The sequence below is a fragment of the Bombyx mori genome, chromosome 19 (genome assembly GCF_030269925.1).
Source record: "Bombyx mori chromosome 19, ASM3026992v2".
NCBI lineage: Eukaryota > Metazoa > Arthropoda > Insecta > Lepidoptera > Bombycidae > Bombyx > Bombyx mori.
The window spans coordinates 8,499,729-8,520,277 of NC_085125.1; the positions used below are offsets into that span (position 1 = coordinate 8,499,729).

The following is a 20,549-nucleotide window of genomic DNA, read 5'->3' on the forward strand; positions in this document are numbered from 1 at the left end:
TGTAAATTATAACTATTGTAGTGTTTTCTGGAAATACCTTGTACGCAAGCAGTTTAATTAAATACCATTTATACTCGAATGCATTAATTAATTCAGATATAATTACACATAGACCCGGAATCAAGGCGGATCTGTGCTTATCAAATGTATGCCATCTCCTAATTATTTTTAATGTACATTACAAACTTTAATAAGTTGTATTGATTTTATTCAGAGTATACAATTAACGCGTTAATGGTTATCGAAGCAATTTTTATGAGTTTTTATTCCTTGGTTTGTTTATAAGTTTAAGGGATTACGATTTTATTATGATAATTCGCTTTAAAAAATCAAACTTGTAAATATTTGAAGCGTGTGTAGACTAATTGGGGAGACGGCCGCGATTATTGTACTACGGGATCCAGATTCGGTTCCCAGTCGAATCCAGTTTTTTGTAAAGCATATACTTGTTATTTAGAAGTAATATATGGCCGTTGTATGTACTATACAGTTGAGGCAGGCCTCATGTTTTAATGTTGGTAGCCACATACATTTCGCCATGTCAACGAACTCCAATAATCGCTTAAAACCAGATGAGGCGTGATCTCATTCACCTGACTATGCAATGAAAACCAAATTCGGGGTCTAGGTCAGATGTTTCGAAAATAATACGGGCTGTAAGTCGAGGAAGCATCAATTGTTACAGCCCGTCAGCAGTGATATTAATAGAATTTTTGAAATACCAAAACAAATTTTATTTTATTTATATGTATCGTATTGTGATGTCAGAGATATATAATGATTGCGATCTTGACATTAGCCGTGATCTTCCGTGACGTCACGCGACCGTGAAGGCTGATCACAGTGACATTGAGAAACTCGAAGGACCTCTTAATTAAGGGCGACACGATAAGGTTGAAATGGGCCCGTTTTGCGTGCCTAGACTCGTTTTCCAACCAATTCATCCGAAGCCATGCCCGCGTGAACAATACACATTAACTTAATTATAATTATTTAGATTACTACCGACTGCGGATATGACAGTTTATTTCAATTAATTAGAGCGCTTTCAAATTGCCTTGTTTTGATGTTCTATTCTTGACTAATTTATTAATTGAGCAGACATTTAAACCGTAAAATATATGAATGAAGTCGACGTGGCTTAATGGATAATCGGTGAATATGTACCAAGCGATTGGATTATGCCGATGTTCATATCCCTCAGACACGATTTGTATAAAAAAATACACTTAACTGGTCCCGTTTTTGCAGGATAGTCGTCTGAGCACCATGGTTCCTATGGAATGTGGATCTCCATGGTGACCTGGAGCTTGACTCAGTCAGTAAGTATATACAGTCGGCATCATTGCGCCACTTTGAAGAGGCGGCACGACACGAAAACCCTCTTGTCGTGGCGGCCGGAAATTACATACCCGATCCTATGGACCAAATGGTAAACAGTCGACGTCGTCCTAAGCACGTTATTACGGATCCTCCTGATCCATTAACGGTGCTTTTAGGTACCTCAAGCACCGGTTACCGTCGTCGTCGAACCCGTCGCTTGCGACGAAGGGCTCGACGAGTTAATTAACCCATAGACACAGTCCACTGAGTTTCTCACCGGATTTTCTCAGTGGGTCGCGTTTCCGATCGGGTGGTAGAGACTGCGAAGCACTGCTCTTGTTAGGGCCAGTGTTAGCAACACTTCCTGTTTAAGCCCCGTGAGCTCACCTACACGTTAGGGCGAAGCTGTAATAGCCTCTCAAGGCTATCATAGTTAAACACGAACTACTTCCATGGTATAGGTTTAATAACATCGTGTAATAAATCACACTAGGAAAAATTATAAAAGTCCCTGATACTTTGGGTAATTAATGGTACACATCCGTAAATGGCATGCTCCGGTAGCCGCTTAACAATCGCTGAGACGAGAGTTCGTTTACAGTTTTGGCACGTGTGAACCAGAACTCATAACTTTAAGGCTGAAATAGGTAGGAGGTTGAGATTTAAAAACAGCTGTTGTTTTTTTATTAGTCGGCCAGTGTTTTATTGTTTTATTTAATGTTTTCTTTATAGCTTTAACTTTATAGCTAAGTTCTAAGGTCTCAGTATAGTTACAACGGCTGCCCCACCCTTCAAGCCGAAACGCATTACTGCTTTACGGCAGAAATAGGCGGAGTGGTACCTACGCGTGCAGACTCACAAGAGATACTACCACCAGTAATTACGCAAATTATAATTTTGCGAGTTTGATTTTTATTACACGATGTTATTCCTTCACTGAGAATTACAAAGTGATAAAAAAAAATTGTGAAATTAATAAATAAATATTTAGTTATATTAATGTAGGTTTTTAATTCGATGAACAGAGGATCGCAAGCCTTGCTTGGTGTAATAAATAATATAGACAGTAGAATTTTTTTTTTGTTTTTTTTTTCTCCCATATAAACTATTCTAGATTACTACCATCAAAGAGAAGGCAACCCGGAAATGTCTACTTTGCGTGATGGATGCCTCTTAGGTTGAACTATATAAAAAAGAAGGAAAATGCGTTGCATTTCCCTTTCAGTAAAATAGGACCTCTATTTTTATCTCTTTTGTGAGGTATTACTTAACTAAACATTAGTATGTAATGGAAAACATATTTATGTTACACTACTGTATTGTGTTATAATAGAGCACTCGATCAAAATTCATTTGCTTACGTATTTGACTTTGTGTATATGTTTTTTTTTATTGCTTCGATGGGTGGACGAGCTCACAGCCCACCTGGTGTTAAGTGGTTACTGGAGCCCATAGACATCTACACCGTAAATGCGCCATCCACCTTGAGATATAAGTTCTAAGGTCTCAGTATAGTTACGATGGCTGCCCCACCCTTCAAGCCGCAACGCATTTCTGCTTCACGGCAGAAATAGGCAGGGTGGTGGTACCTACCCGTGCAGACTCACAACAGGTCCCACCACCAGTAATTACGCAAATTATAATTTTGCGGGTTTGATCTTTATTACACGATGTTATTCCTTCACCGTGGAAGTCAATCGTGAACATTTGTAGAGTACGTATTTCATTAGAATGTATTGTATATCTGAACATCGAAATTTACGTCACTACTTTTTAAATTGACCATAACTACGGGTTCAATTCTCGAACAGAGTGCAAAACTCACTCAAGGTATTTCGCGTTCCAGGATTTAGTGTCATGTTCATTGTACTTTACACATAAGATGCAAAAAAATTGCACCGTAATTACAGAGCAGAATAGATACGACACAAATGCACGGTAGGCAGCGGCTTGGCTCTGCCCCTGGCATTGCTCAAGTCCATGGGCGACGGTAACCACTCACCATCCGGTGGGCCGTATGCTCGTCTGCTTACACGGGCAAAAAAGAAGTCTTAAAAGCATTGTTGATGAACATAATGGTTACCGGTGATGCGGAAGTAAAAAACAGGTGTAGAAATCATTTCAAACAATTTTAAAGCGTTTCCCATGGAACATGAAGTACATAATGCTGAAAGATACGATGTCCCTTCGTAGACCCATAGGTTCCAAACAGCATAACCAGAATCATTTATTATTTTTTAAACTAGACTGCACAAATTTAAGCCGGAATGATCCTTCAGTAGTTGTCAAATAAAATAGATTCAAGGTAAAAACAAACTTCTGGTATGTAAAAAAATGTATTATAATCGAAATAAATGTAAACCTTGAAATTATTCAATTTTTTATCCAGTGACTAAGTTCGTTGCCAATTATAATTTAAATTGTCTCGAATGTAAGTCTAGACTAGTAGTAAGTGTCTAGACGATAAAAATGACAATGCCCAAGTTTCCCATATAAAGACGTACGTAACGTAATAAAAATTTCAAGAACAGAACAAAAGAGGAACTATCAAATCAAATGAATTTGAATCTTGAGGTATCAGTGTTTATGGTGGAATCTATATATTAATACGTGAAGCAAAAACTTTGTACCCCTTTTTACGAAAATTGCCTGGACGGAGGAGTATGAAATTTCCTATATTTATAGATAATAATAATATAGAAAAGAAGTGCAGAATGCTAATTTTTTTTTTAAATATGCATAAAAAACACATTAAATCAATAAACAAAGCATTACACACACTACCATGTATTTGACAAAACACATACATAAAAATATACTTTGTGTTTACTGTCAATTGGGAAGCTTTTGTTATTGTTTGTCTGTGGTCGAACTGAGAATAGATTAATATTGTTTGTCTTTAATACTATTGATCTATAGTGTAGTTTTGGCGAATACTGTGATTATATTATCGAATTATATTAGTGTTTTTACAATAGAACCATAATAAAGTTTAAACTTATGATTTCAGTTAATTACAGTCGAATTTCGACTACTGCGGGGCCACTAGTTCAAATAATTGCGGGAACATTGGTATATGCACCGATCAGCGTGATGCATGAATACTAGTGTTTCATTGCCTAAGATTAACTAAATGCTGAGACTATGCAAAAAAATCTATGAAAACAAATATTAAGATTTATGTGAGAAATAAAACGTGACCATTTACAGAGAACGAATCAATGAGTACCACAGCTTAATTTACTGTGTTAATTAACTGTAATTTTCTTGTTCTTAACTATTATACGCATGACCAACCCGTCAGATTATGGTTTAGCTATAATTAAACTACTTTGGTTCTAAGATAATTGTAATTGCTCATTCATCTTCCTAGAAGGTAGATATTTGTAGGCAGCGTCTCGCAGTATGCTCGTCTGCCTACATGGGCAAAAAAAGGAAGTCTTATCTTGGTTAAAAAGCTATGTTTGTTCTCTTTTTACTTCTCGATCTTCAATTAGAAACTTGTCGTAATCATTGTACTAATTCATAAATGTTCAATCCAATTCTCGTAACATGCTTTCCAAACAGATATTAAAATGATACTGAATGTGTATAAAATATCTTGTAGGATCGTTGTTTCATCGCCATAAATCTGTCATCGTGTCTGCCACTGCACCGCGTTTTTTCTTAGCAGATTTTATCCCATGCTTTGTAAGCGGAGTAAAATATCAATTCGGAACAAGGTGACACTTTACAAAACTTGCATACGCCCCGTTATGACATACACGAATGCTCACGCGGTCCGAACCCATATAGACCAACACCCTCTAATCGCATTTTTGGTAGGTTAGCTATCGGTGCACTGTGGTTCGTGAGGAACGTCGACCTACACGACGATCTGTACCTTGAATCGATCAGAAAACACCTGAAGAAAGCATCGGAACGGTACTTCGATAAGGCCACGCGTCATGATAATCGTCTCATCGTTATCACCGCTGGCTACTCTCCGACTCCGGCTCACGCAGGAACCAGTCATCATCGATGACCTAGACACGTTTTTACGGATCCCTCGGATCTATTAACTCGTCAGTTACACGCCAATAGCTCTATCATAAGGAGCAGACTTAGGGACCCTGGTAACCGTACTCGTCGAACTCGGCAAAGAGTTCGACGTGCAACTTAATCAATACAACAGCCCGTTCAGGTTCTCGCCGGATCTTCTGTGTGGGTCACGATTCACATCCGATAGTAGATGCATATGCGCAGCAGGTCCCCTTAAGTTATGAGATTTCCTTTGGAGGCGCTCGAGCAGCTGTCCTGGTGAAACTGGAAAGACCTCCGGGACAACAGTAATCCTTTCTTTATCAAAAAAAATCAAATTGATCATTCGTCTGTATCCATCCGCGCATCTTTTAAACTTAGCTTAATAAGTATTTAGTTATTATTAATGGTAGTTCAGTGAAAGTTTCAACAACTGAGACAATTTAATTAGTCAAAAGTAATTTGAATTGTTTTGTTTTTCGCAACCGGCCCGATTTGTGTGTTCTTTGGAAATTCTGGGGATCCTCCAAACTTCCATGAACTTTTTAGTAGTCGATCAGCTCATAGCTCAGCCTTTTTTAACTACATCTTACAGGCTCCATCATTAGCTATTTGAAGGTATAATAAATCAAATGTCGCATTATATTGCATCAAATAAATATTAGGATAAACTAAAAATAAAACTTGTAATTATTTTTACCACGTATCTTAAAATGTGTACGTTAGTGGCTCTCAAATTTACATACATATATCCATTAAAATAAGTACCTCTTTATCTAAGAGACTTTTTTTTGTAGACTCTCAAACTGTACTCCTGTGTTCTTGAAATATTAATAAATGAAAGATTTGAGTGCGTGGTAATTTATGCCATGTAACGTTAAGGAATATTCTCTGAAATGTCGCCTCATAATATAGTGAACGGTTTTCAGTGGATTAGCTGTGTTCCTAGCTTCTTTTTTAAATATATGAGCGATAACATACTGGGTATATTCTCGTCAGAATTCAAAGACAATGAAGCAAATCTCACCCAATTGGTAAATTTGATTTGGATTTCCGATAAACGTATTAATTGCAACGTTATAATATTATTAAGTAAGTAACAAATATATCTGTATACTCTTAAAGTAAAGAAGGCAGTATTAGAAATAACTTTATTAAAACAAAACAGAATAAATTGCGAATAAAGATATAAATGAAAAATGTGAATTTAAAAAAAAATTATAAACTCAAATCAAAAATATTCAAATAACCTACAAATTCAACACTACGATAACTACATATTTAAGGATTGGTGGAAGAGTTCTTTATACATTACTGTTTGTTATTAGAAAAAGTCATTTGTGATCTACTTATATTTTTGATGACATAAGAAAAAGAATTGAAACAATAAAATTTCCAAATGTTTTTATTTCTGTATTATAGATTCGCATGGGCAGGTAAGTCCGGTCAATTAATGATTATATTATATGATATATTTATTAAAAGTATAATAGAAATTTCGATATTATATCTTAAGGTGGATAGTAGAATTCACGTTGTGTTGCCTATGATCTAGTAGCCACTTAACGCCAGATGGGCCGTGAGCTCATTCATCGATCTCTGTAAAAAAACGAAAAATATATATTAAAAAAGTAATTTGTTTATTGTTCAAATAAGCTTCGACGAGTTTATTGTATTCTACATCATTCACAAAATACTCAATTTGTAACTGTGTTTGCAACTGTGTGCGTGTACTTAGTAAGAAATCTGAAGTAAACTTTAATAACAGCGATTAATAAAATATATAATATTACTATTAAAGCATAAAAAAGGAATCTAACTTTGTAAAGCTGTAAAAATTTAAAATAGACTTTCACTAGTTTACTGGTACTTTACCACAATTGTAATAAGAACTTAGCCATAGCTTTATTCATGAATCCGATGGTTTTGACCTAGTTTTTGACGGGATCAGAGCTGCTTGTGGGAGGTCGGAATAAATTTAATGTCTCAATGAGCACGATACGTGAAATGACGTAAAAACGTATTTTCTTACACAATAGGGACTCCTACGACTTTTTGTGTTTAAAATTAACGTTTATGGGGTATTTTCAAGGAATATTGAATACGAGTATGAACAATCCACTTCACAATGTGAAAGTATTGAATGAGAATAAATTTAATCCAAAATACGAATTCTACATGAGTATGTACATATCGAAGCTCGAAAGGCAAACGTAAGCGACAATAACTGCTTTGTATATAAATGATGGGGCAGAAAGATCCTGGAGTGGCGACCACGTACTGGCAAGCGCAGTGTGGGACGGCCACCTACTAGATGGACCGACGACCTAGTAAAAAGCGCTGGGTCTCGTTGGATGCAGGTGGCAATGGACCGGTCGCACTGGAAATCTATTGGAGAGGCCTATGTTCAGCAGTGGACGGCGATAGGCTGAAATGATGATGATGATGATATAAATGATAGGCAATAACCATATTGGATGCGCAAAAAATATATATTTCTAGGTCTATTAAAATCATTTCAATCCTACAGCTACTAGCTAGATTCTACTACAGCTAGATTCGTTAAAATAAATATTGTTTTCAGGTATTTCAACTTTAAATTAGACTACTGTAAAGTTCACGCATTGTCGCTTAGTCACGTTTGCTTTTCAAGCGTCGATATGTTTTTTTTATTTTTTTTTATTGCTTAGATGGGTGGACAGTCTCACAGCCCACCTGGTGTTAAGTGGTTACTAGAGCCCATAGACATCTACAACGTAAATGCGCCACCCACCTTGAGGTATAAGTTGGAGGCAGCGGCTTGGCTCTGGCATTGCTGAAGTGCATGGGCAATGGTAACCACTCACCATCAGGTGGGCCGTATGCTCGTCTGCTTACAAGGGCAATAAAAAAAAAGTTCTATTATCTTAGTATTGTCAGTATAGTTATGTACGTTGTATATATATGTATGTACAAACACACTATATGCCGTACTGTACTGTGGGTATATCGATGGTTGTACTGTACACGGTAATGCGAACAATATTCAAAATGAAGGCACAAAATCAAATACGCACGTAGAAATATCGCTATTTAAAGACAATGTTCACATACGATCCATTAAATTTTTCAGTTATAAACTTAAAGCCTTCGTCAAACAGAACGCGTACTTAGCGCCGCGTACTTAACGTCGCGCTCTTCAAATTGACTAGATGAGTCTAACGCTCCTTGACGCAACGCATTCGCCAAATTATAGTGCCTTTCGATAGCAGTGTGAAAATTTTAAAGTATTAAGAAATCGAGTGATTCAGATGTGGCATTGTATAAGCACGGGTATTTTCTAACTATTCATATCATTTTTTCGGGCATTATCTAGTATTTTAATACACATTCACTCGGACGCTAAAATAAAATTTGTAAAAAATTACAACGCCTGACGTCAATGTGTCCTAACGCCGCGACAGAGCGCTGCGTACTTATAGCGCTGGGGCTCTGTTTGACGGTATGTTACCATAGTAGTACAACACATCTCGGCGTCATAGCGCGGCGTCAGTTTAGCGCTCTGACGCGCGCTAATTACGCGTTCTGTTTGACGAAGGCTTAAGAGTCCGTATGAGTTTTAAATAGACAATGTCATTCTCGACTGGCGAACGATGTCGACTCAAGCATTATAGCAATCTTCTTAAATTCCAGTTGAAGTATTTCGGGGAACGCTTAGGTGTGCCAGCACATATAAGTTGGTTGTAGGCAATAAAAGTACCCATGACGGCAGTTAAGGTACAAGCATACTACGAATTCTCGAAGATATGTCACAGAGATATCGTTGTGATAAACGAGACACTATTCAGAGGGAATGCCTATAAACGGTAGAATCGAGTTATTTATGTATTTATTTATTTATTACACTTCATGTAAAATTTACATTGGCGGACTTAATGCCTAAGGCATTCTCTACCAGTCAACCAAAGGTAGTGCAGAGTGAATAGTGATAGGTGCAATGAAATTTATATTAAGTTACAAATACATACACAAAAAAAAGTATATACATACATACATATATACACAAGCACATATACATACATACACACATACATACATACATACATATAATAGTTTATACAGTATTAAAAGGAATATATTAATAAATTTCCTTAACAAATAACTTCATCTTAATAAGTTATTATATTAGCCTTGATATTTTACGTATGTATGTATGTAATTATACATTTTTTTATTGCTTAGATGGGTGGACGAGCTCACGGCCTACTTGGTCTTAAGTGGTTACCAGAGCCGATAAACATCTACAAAGTAAATGCCGCCACCCACCTTAAGACATGAGTTTTAAGGTCTCGTTTTTAACAGTATAACGGCTGCCCCGTCCTTCAAGCCGAAACGCATTACTGCTTCACGGCAGAAATAGGCAGGGTATGGTGGTACCTACCCGTTCGGACTCACAAGATGTCCTACCACCAGTAATTACGCTAATTATAATTTTGCGGGTTTGATTTTTATTACACGATATTATTCCTTCACCATGGAAGTCAATCGTGAACATTTGATAAGTACGTATTTCATTGGAAAAATTGGTACCTGCGGGCGGGATTCGAACACTGATGCATCGCTACATACGAATGCACCGGCCGTCTTATCCTTTAGGCCACGACGGCTTCAAATAACACTTTTAGCTACGAAGTGCCATTGTTTTTTCATCAGGTGCATATTTTTAATTCATTCTTGTTGTACCAAAGTTCTTTCAATGATGTTTCAAATAATTATAACAAAATCTGAGTAGACATAATTGTAATCAGTTCTTTTCGAGTTCATAAGCAATAGTGACATTGATTTTACACGAGTAAGATTGGTCATTAATTAAGTAAATCATGAAAAAGACATTTGGAAATTTGCAAACTAGTCTTTTAGAGTGCGAAGAGCTCATTTACTGAATTGACAAAATTCAAAGACTAGTTTTTCATAGCCAAACTTAAGTTGGTCTAAATTGTTCCCTCGGGTTTAAGAGTGATGACCGTGTTGAAACAGTCTCTTGACTGTCTCTCTGTATCGATAACTCCACCGATACATCCGTCCATCGCTTGGGACTTGGACATCATTAGATGTGAGCGTAGTCGAAGGCTAATGCGAACTATTACCGAAATACGAACTGGGCGTAGGCATATTGTGGAAAATCTCTCGGAGGGTTGTAGCTTGAATTTGGGTGTTGAAAGAGAGCCCTGGTTGGTACCAAGCGACAAGCAATGCCAAGTTGCAGGCGGCGATCAATTGACCTGTCTCCACGAGAAACGGTTTTGAGGGTCACGAGATACGCGTAACGATCTCAAGAGAATTTGGTAATGGTCAAAACTACGGACACTCTCAAGCTGGTAAGAAAAACATTTAATTAAATTTTTCTACCCCTTGCCTTTTATCCATATATGCCACATAGAATGTGGATATGGGGCAGCATATCCTCTTATTATGCTACGTACGGATTTGGCATGAGTTTTATAACCGACAGCCTATTTGACGTTAACCCTTCTTAGCTTATATCTCCATTGCGACGTAGCATAAGGAAGGACTTTTCTATTTCTCAATAGAAGAAGTTTTTTTTACTTCATACGTTTTTGGTTCCAAGATTTCCATAATAGATTTTTTTTATTTAAATATTAAGCTTTAATAAAAACCATAGTAATGGATGGTGAGTGATTGGTCAACGACATTCTTATCACGAAGTAAATTTGCAATAGAGTCACGGAACGATTTACATTTTCTTCAATTTAGTGTACAGCCAATGAAATTTCTTAAAGATCTCCGTTCTGTGAGAGGGTTCATTGACATTATGAAAACTGGAAATTCACTTTTTTATTTTTTTATTTGTTAGATGGGTGGATGAGCTCACAGCCCACCTGATGTTAAATGGTTACTGGAACTCCTACACATCGACAACGTAAATTCTACGACCCACCTTGAGATATAAGTTCTAAGGTCTCAAGACCTCACATTCGAAATATTCAACCCCCCGACCCCCACGTGCTATCCGTACAACGCCGCGCGTCGTCCGAGCACAATAGATCTGGCACTGCTGAGGAACGTAACTCTGCGCTTACGCTCCATCGAGGCAATGTCAGAACTCGACTCAGACCACCGACCTGTCGTCATGCAGCTCGGTCGCCCACTCAACCGCGAACCAGATACGAGGACCATGGTGGATTGGAAGAAGCTGGGCACGTGCTTAGCTGACACCGCTCCACCAATCCTCCCTTGCGGCCCGGATTCAACTCCATCCCCCGAGGATACCGTCGAATCCATAAACATCTTCACTGATCACGTCTCGACGGCGATCATAAGATCTTCAAAGCAAGTCGATGTGGAGGACTGCTTCCACCGCATCAGACTTTCCCCCGATTTTAGGGACCTCGTAAGAGTTAGAAACGCGGCAATCCGGGCCTACGATCGATATCCCACGGATTCAAACCGGACTCGGATGCGTCGCTTACAGCGGGAGGTCAAATCCCGCTTAAGCGACGCCCGAAACGAAAACTGGGATAGTTATTTAGAAGAGCTCGCGCCCACTCACCAAGCATACTGGCAACTAGCTAGGACCCTCAAGTCCGAAACTATAGCCACTATGCCGCCTCTCGTACGCCCCTCAGGCCAATCACCGGCTTACGATGACGATGACAAGGCAGAGTTGCTGGCCGATGCACTGCAAGAGCAGTGCACCACCAGCACTCAACACGCGGACCCCGAACACACCGAGTTCGTCGACAGGGAGGTCGAGCGCAGAGCTTCCCTGCCGCCCTCGGACGCGTTACCCCCCATTACCACTTCCGAGGTTAAGGAGGCGATCGATATAAGCTCCCGGCTCCGACGGCATCCGCAACCGCGCGCTTAAATTGTTACCAGCCCAACTGATAACGATGTTGGCCACCATATTAAATGCTGCTATGACGAACTGCATCTTTCCCGCGGCGTGGAAAGAAGCGGACGTTATCGGCATACACAAGCCGGGCAAACCGAAGAACGAAACCGCGAGTTACCGCCCCATCAGTCTCCTCCCGGCGATAGGCAAACTATACGAACGGCTCCTTCGTAAACGCCTCTGGGACTTCGTATCCGCGAATAAAATTCTTATAGACGAGCAGTTTGGATTCCGCGCCAGACACTCGTGCGTCCATCAAGTGCACCGCCTCACGGAGCACATCTTACTAGGGCTGAACAGGCGGAAACCCATTCCGACAGGAGCCCTCTTCTTCGATATAGCGAAGGCGTTCGACAAAGTCTGGCACAACGGTTTGATATACAAACTGTATAACATGGGAGTGCCAGACAGACTCGTGCTCATCATACGAGACTACTTGTCGAACCGTTCGTTCCGATATCGAGTCGAGGGAACGCGTTCCCGGCCCCGTCACGTCACAGCCGGAGTCCCGCAAGGCTCCGCCCTCTCCCCGTTACTAATTAGTTTGTATATCAATGATATACCCCGGTCTCCGGAGACCCATCTGGCGCTCTTCGCCGATGACACCGCCATCTACTACTCGTGTAGGAAGAAGGCGTTGCTTCATCGACGACTTCAGACCGCAGCTACCACCATGGGACAGTGGTTCCGGAAGTGGCGCATCGACATCAACCCCACAGCGGTGCTCTTCAAAAGGGGTCGCCCTCCGAACACCACGCTGAGCATCCCCCTCCCGACTAGGCGCGTCAACACCTCCGCCCCCGCCGTTCGCCCAATCACGATGTTCGACCAGCCCATACCGTGGGCCCCAAAGGTCAAATATTTAGGCGTCACCCTCGACAGTAGGATGACATTCCGCCCCCACATCAAGACGGTACGCGATCGTGCCGCCTTCATACTAGGACGTCTCTACCCGATGATATGTAGGCGAAGTAAAATGTCCCTTAGAAATAAGGTGACACTCTACAAAACTTGCATACGCCCCGTCATGACCTATGCAAGTGTAGTGTTCGCTCACGCGGCCCGCATACACTTAAAATCATTTCAAATCATTCAATCCCGTTTTTGCAGGATAGCCGTCGGAGCCCCGTGGTTCGTCAGGAACGTCGACCTCCATGACGACCTGGACTTAGAGTCCATCAGTAAGTATCTTCAGTCGGCGTCCATGCGCCACTTCGATAAAGCGGCACGACACGAGAACCCTCTCATCGTGGCCGCCGGTAACTACATTCCCGATCCTGCGGACAGAATGGAAAGCAGTCGACGTCGCCCAAAACACGTCATCTCGGATCCTCCCGATCCACTAACGGTGCTTTTAGGTACTTCAAGCACCGGTCACCGTTCTCGTCGAACCCGTCGCTTGCGACGAAGGGCTCGACGAGTAAATTAACTCTCAGACACAGCGCACTGAGTTTCTCGCCGGATCTTCTCAGTGGGTCGCGTTTCCGATCCGGTGGTAGATTCTGCGAAGCACGGCTCTTGCTAGGGTTCGTGTTAGCAACATCGTCAGGTTTGAGCCCCGTGAGCTCACCTACTAAAGTTAGGGTTACGCTGACATAGCCGCTAGGGCTATCAGCTTAGGTAGGAAAAAAAAAAAAAAAAAACTATGAAGCTTTGGTTTTATTAACAGAAAAAGACTCGACTCATAACATAATATTTGCCGTATAAAGCCGCCCAAACCGATATACTTTGTAGCACGCGTCCGATATTAATCAAACTGTCCTCAAGCTTCGACGTTTGCGGGTGTCCCGACGTCACGTCAGGATAAAAATAGCTTCGTGGAAACCACCGGTATATTGAACCATCAATTAATGTCTGCCAGCAGCGGTTGTTTTGTTAATTGCCGTCTTAAGTTCACAATTGGCGACTGTAAACACTGTTCACCAAATAGTATTGATCCGGCAATAAAACTCTTACTGTTTTGTCATGGTCCATAACTTCTGTCGAATAAATACGCGATTTAGTCCCATTTATTGTACTTTTAGCTATATTTGCGGTACCTAGCGACTGTAACGGGTGCGCCCATATAGGAAGTTATTACAAGCGTGTTCGGGCATCGCAATCGACAATATTTGTTTTTGAATAGAGAATTTAAAATGTTTTCTAGATATTTTTTCGTTGTTCGTGATTCAGCACATTCAATTTCAATAATGGATTCGATTTCCAAAACCAACATAATACGCACACAGGCGCGAGTAACAAATTTCTTTTTTCTTTTCTTCAATACATTTACTAATCCAAATGGATCAAAAAAAGTAACATTCGTACCGATCTATCAAATGAAGAAATTGGCATATTTCGTGCCTGAGTAGCGTTTCGCTGGAATTAAAGATTGTGATTCACAACGTGGCTTTCACTGCCGTATATAAACATTTACACGGGCAAAAACAACAACGTTTTCTCTTGAAATATGTATTTGTTATTTCAGTGGTTTCCAAGAAGTTGGGTAACGTTGGGTAAAATTAATGAATTAATATTAAGTTAATTTCAAGATCTTTCTCGGTGACGCGAATAAAATACATATTATGTCAAAAAATATTTACCATAATCGCTTGGATGGACTGTCTAGCTGTGTTTTTCAAGCTTGCCCGATTATAATCACGTTTATCTTTTATATATTAATACGTGAAGCAAAAACTTTGTATCCCTTTTTACGAAAATTCGGACGGAGGAGTATGAACTTTTCCACACTTATAGAGAATTTAGAGAAGAAGTGCACAATGCTAATATTTTTTTAAAGTAATGCATAAAAGATACATTAAATTCATAAAGAAAACTATGTATTTGACGCACACACGCATGCATACTATTTATTGTCAAACTTTTGTTCTTGACGTCTGTTGTCAAATTGAAAATAGATTAAATATTGTTTGTCTTTGTTAATGTTTTTTATAGTGTAGTCTTGACGAAATTTGTGATTGTAGAAGTGTTTTATATTCCCGCCTTTAACCTGGCGAAACGAACCACACACGGTCATCTAATCCTAAGCTAGATTTACCTGTACTATTATGAGAACCAGAGATTGTATGTATCCCTGAAATTGGAAAGGCCTCCGGGCCACCAGTAATACTTCAATCATAATAAATAAAAGTATGTAATACGTACTTCTATATGTTTTAATATATATATATACAAAAATAGTATATTGTGCACCAAGGGAGAAAAGTTGGACATTTCCTCCCGCGTGTAAAATTTCCAAACACGCAGGATAAGATGTCCTACTTTTTTCCCGCGCTGCACGTACTATTTTTCCCCTACCAGGCCGAAAGTGCGACATTGTAAAAAACTTAGCACCCGCGGAGTACCAAGCTGGGGTCCAGGGGCGGGGCTCCGCCTCCCAAGCCCCCCCTCATAAAAAAACAATTTAACTGATTTTTTATTTTTAAATAAACTACTACTAATTGAATAAGAACTGTCTGATGAACTCATCTTTGTTTAATACTTCAGTATTAAATTTTATTGCCTTTTGTTTATTTCACTTTTACACTAAATACAATATTGCAAATTACCCGAGCACAGCAATGGCGGAGAATTTTAGGTGCGTGAGATCAGACGTAGACACTAACGCGCATGCGCACTTGTCTGTACCCAGGGAGAAAAAGTGAAACTTTCTTCCCTGTACAGCGGGACGAAAACCGAACTTTCGGCGTAGGTAGGAGAAAAATATTGTTTTTTAAATAACACCCAGACAAAATACATAACAATAACTTTATGTTTTCACGAACGTTTGCCCAATGCCGGAATCGAACTAATGACTCAGCAGTTAATAAATAATAATAAATAGCTGGGAACAAATCACACACGGTAATACGGCTCCAAATTAGGATTTCCAGTGTTATGGAAATCCTACTGACATTTTTTTATTTTTTTTATTGCTTAGATGGGTGGACGAGCTCACAGCCCACCTGGTGTGAAGTGGTTACTGGAGCCCATAGACATCCACAATGTAAATGCGCCACCCACCTTCAGATATAAGTTCTAAGGTCTCAGGTATAGTTACAACGGCTGCCCCACCCTTCAAACCGAAACGCATTACTGCTTCACAGCAGAAATAGGCATGGTGGTGGTACCCACCCGCGTGAGCTCACAAGTGGTCCTACCACCAGTAATTACACAAATTATAATTTTGCGGGTTTCATTTTTTATTACACGATGTTATTCCTTTACCGTGGAAGTCACATACATACGTGACATACATACTTTTAAACGTTTAAATATACACATATACCATATACGTAATAAACATCCAGACAAAGTGCAAACAAAACCGTTCATCACACGAATGTTTGTCGAATTTGCGAATCGAACCCACGACCTTCGGCACAACGGTCAAGGCTCAACTACTGCACTACCTAGTCAGTCAAAATCAACAATTCGTTTTGACCTTGGACTATTATTAGGGCGCCTTCTTATGTTTTTCAAAAATTTCCTCAAACCATATAAGGCGGTCATCTGTTTTATTTTTTACTAATTAGAATAGATGAGACGTTTCTGAGGCCGTCGGCTGGTCTTAAATTACAGAAAGGGAAACAGTAAAGCAATTATCTCGCATTACGTAATAGACTTGTCTGGAGTTATTAGTTCATAGGATTTCAGACCCTAATTATGTTTAATGCAGCTTTATTTCACTTGACTTTATTTTTCATTTAAAACATTTTATTTGTAAGCTTTGGTAGTTTCATATTCTGTATAAAATACAGTACAGTACTGTAATTCTTTTCTTTTTAATGGTATGTTGACCAGCCACGAGCCCAAAGAAATCACAAAGAGACATCCACCCTTGAAATCGGAACACATGCGCGACAAAAACAAACAGAATTACTATCTACTCTTGTGAGTTTGCAATACACCCTAGCAAGTAATTACGCAAATTTATAGATTTTGTGGTAACAAACCATTCACATACTGTTATTCCAAAGCCAATATTAAACCCACAAACATATGAAATTATGTATGGAATACATTATTACGTAATTTGTTTACGGACTAAATTTTAAATTGTCTAATTTGTGTGTGTGTGTAACATATGTATATTGGCTGCTTTGCAGTGGTACACCGCAGGCTTTCGATAACAATAAAGTATGGGAAAATTGCAGTCCTGGTCATAAAATTTGTAGATACTTTTGGTAGAGGTTGGTCCTCTGGCTCTGGATTCGTGATGACCTACATATTTATTGTTCAGTTTGATAAATTTTCATTTCTTCCTCAGTGAAAATCAGGCTATATACAAGGCACTGAGTATATTTTGAGTAAACTCTGCCGTGACGCAAACTATATTCAGACCCTAAATTAGATAGAAAAACGCAAGTGTCAATGGTAAGCCGATGCGGTATTGGTACTACGATAGTACATTAATGTTGATTAATTTAGGTTAGGTAGCATTTTTACTGGTGGTAGGACATCTTGTGAGTCCACACGGGTAGGTACCATCACCCTGCCTATTTCTGCCGTGAAGAAGTAGTGCGTTTGAGTTTGAAGGTCGGGGCAGCCGTTGTACTGTTAAAACTGAGACCTTACAACTCATATCTCAAGGTGGGTGGCGGCATTTACGTTGTAGATGTCTATGGGCACCGGTAACCACTTAACACCAGCTCGTCCAGCCATCTAAGCAATAAATGTACATTTATTTGTAGTTTGTAGTTGTGTTATTTAAAAAAAAGTTAAAATTATTTTGATAAAGCTACAATAGGACTAGAACAATACGTCGGAAAAGAGAGATGTGATATATAATATGTAAATAAGATGCTCCGCTGGAAAATGATGAATTGGTAGTTTAATGAGTTTTACTTAATTCTGAAGTGTAAGGAAAGGCATAGTGTAACTGTGATACTTTGTGTAAGTTTGAAACTGTGTGTCCGTTAAGAGCTTTTGACCAAAGGGACTTGAAGCTCTTCTGCTCATCTACTCCAAAACCAGCCAGTTTTAAGAAGGTAAAACAAAGACTAGGTCAAGGCCCTTGGCATTAAGCGATATTCTGGGCCCATAGACACTATACACTATAGCTACCTTTGCGCATCTTATAACATTTCAAGTCTCAAATTCGTTGATAACACACTTTTCTTCTGCGCTACGAAACAGATCCACGCATCAAACGATCATCATGTACCGGTACCCGGACATACATTTTTATCCTTAATTATTACTAAATTATGACCGAGCTTTGCTCGTTTTTTTTTTTTGATAACGCCATCTTGTTGTGTCTTTAAAGCGGTTAGTTGCCCTCGATTAAGAAAAATAGTATTAGTATTCGCCAATAGATGTCGAGAAGAGTTGATTATTAAAAACAAGAATAAAACAAAAAATTTTGAAAAAAAAACGTAGATAAAAAATCGGATTATCGCCCCCGAAATCCCCTGTATACTAAATTTTATGAAAATCGATGGAGACGTTTCCGAGATTCTGATCTATATCATATCTATTGCTCGTTTAAAGGTATAAGATTTTGCATTATTGGGATTGCAATTGATGGGATTTGCATTAATTATTGGGAATTAATATTGCATTATTTTCATGTTGCATATTTGAATACGTACACTAACGCATGTTTAATAGATTAACGTTTGCTTTGTGCGCGATGCATTGAATGTTTCGATTTTACTATTTCCAATTGAATACAATGTAGTGGATTTGTTCGTGCGTTAAATTTGCCCCCCGACACGTAAGTACAAATGAACGGTTCTCTCATTGTACTACATAATATTTGCTGTAAAACGAGTGTTTGATTGCATTATTGCAGCAATGGAACTGAATAGATTCTGTTCCTAAATTAACACAGAGTATTCATGTCTATAGTGTAAGGTTTGTATTGCAAAACATTTAAATATTATTGTTTATTAGTTGCTCAATTGACTGCTTTTAAAGTCACATTAGCCATGAGATCAATCAAGAAGGGATAGCCGGCTTTTTTTTTTTTTGGTTCGGAGGAAATCGCCGGACTTCCGCCCTTTTCTGGGGATACTGGGCGGGGTATGTCAGAGTCGAACTGACTAAAACCTCCTGTCGCTCAACAACCAACGTCCAAACCTCGCATGAGACAGAACTCATGACAAGGCAAAGGGGGGAAAGTGAAGCGTTTAGTGCGGAGCACATCTCTCCCATCACCCTCCCCCTCGGGACGCCGGACTGGCGATCGTCGGCGCCACGACCACCAGCCCTCTCGGTCGGCACACTGTCCGAAGCCCGCCTAGATGGCGGCGGTTAAAGTGGGTTACCCTACGGAATACCCCGCTGGGCCAGAACCAGCGTGGGTCGAGGATAGCCGGCCTTCCATCACCCGGATGCTCTTGCGTAAAACGCGTGTAGAGCAGCTTGCACGTCGTCTTCTTAGGCCCCCCTCGCCGGTCCCCAGACCGACATGTGAGGGGGACCCGAAACACTTAGAGGGCCAGGGCTTGGGCGAGATCCGCCTCCCTGGCCCCCGCTCGACGGCGGCGGGATTGTGCGTCTCTCATAGCCGGCTAAGACATATTTGAAAGAGAATGTAGACGGTCTGAGGACAGTAGTTGAATATGACGCATCAATGTAAAATTGGCAGATTAAATCAGAGTGTGAATAAAGTTAGTCTGTTTAATTTATATGTCTGACACCAAAAAATAGTATGAATGATATTTACAATAGCTATTCTTCTGCGTCTACGTGGTGCTTGGTCATTATGTAGTTTGTTTGTTTGATGATTTATATCTCATAACCAGAAGAAGAAGAGAGAAGAAGGAGAATAGGAAGACAGAGGTCTTCTTCCTATTTCTAATGGTAGACAGCGGCTTGGCTCTGCCTCTGGCATTGCTGACGTTCATGAGTGACGGTAACCACTTACCACAAGGTGGGGCGTCGTCTGCCTACAAAGGCAATAAAAAAAATCCTCCTAGGCTAGGCCTTGACAAAGATGCATTCCTGAGTCCTCTTACACCGCCTGTGTGCTTAGTGCGAGTTTTTTAACGTTTTCGATAGCCTAAAAGTTAAGTCCAATTTGTAAGGAGTTGGAACGTTCGCCTATGTTTGCCGCTAGGGGCACTGTTTCAACTCCATACAAATTTGAGTTAACTTTTACGCTATCGAGAATGTTAAAAAACTCGCACTAAGCAAGCACACTGATCACCGAACCGCCAGCCGAATAGCGGGCGCCCTCGCACCTGGTATCCGGCGGCCTCTGTGGGAGCCGAGCAGGGGCTTCGCACCGCGCCGCCCACCACGCCTTCTACGATGAAGAGCTGAAGGAGGATGATAGCTCCATATGTACTCATAAAAATATGTCTTGGTTCTCTCTTAAGGTCTG

The 20,549-nt window shown here is 39.9% G+C and overlaps 1 protein-coding gene across 1 annotated transcript in view; it reads right to left on the reverse strand.

Annotated features, from left to right (window-relative positions):
* Nucleotides 1-2,717: 2,717 nt before the first annotated feature.
* NGR-A3 (neuropeptide receptor A3) overlaps nucleotides 2,718-20,549 on the reverse strand; it is a 79,838-nt gene continuing 62,006 nt past the window's right edge. The window contains 2 exon segments of the mRNA NM_001134266.1: nucleotides 2,718-3,055; nucleotides 9,903-10,000. The gene's annotated coding sequence lies outside the window, so the exon portion shown is untranslated.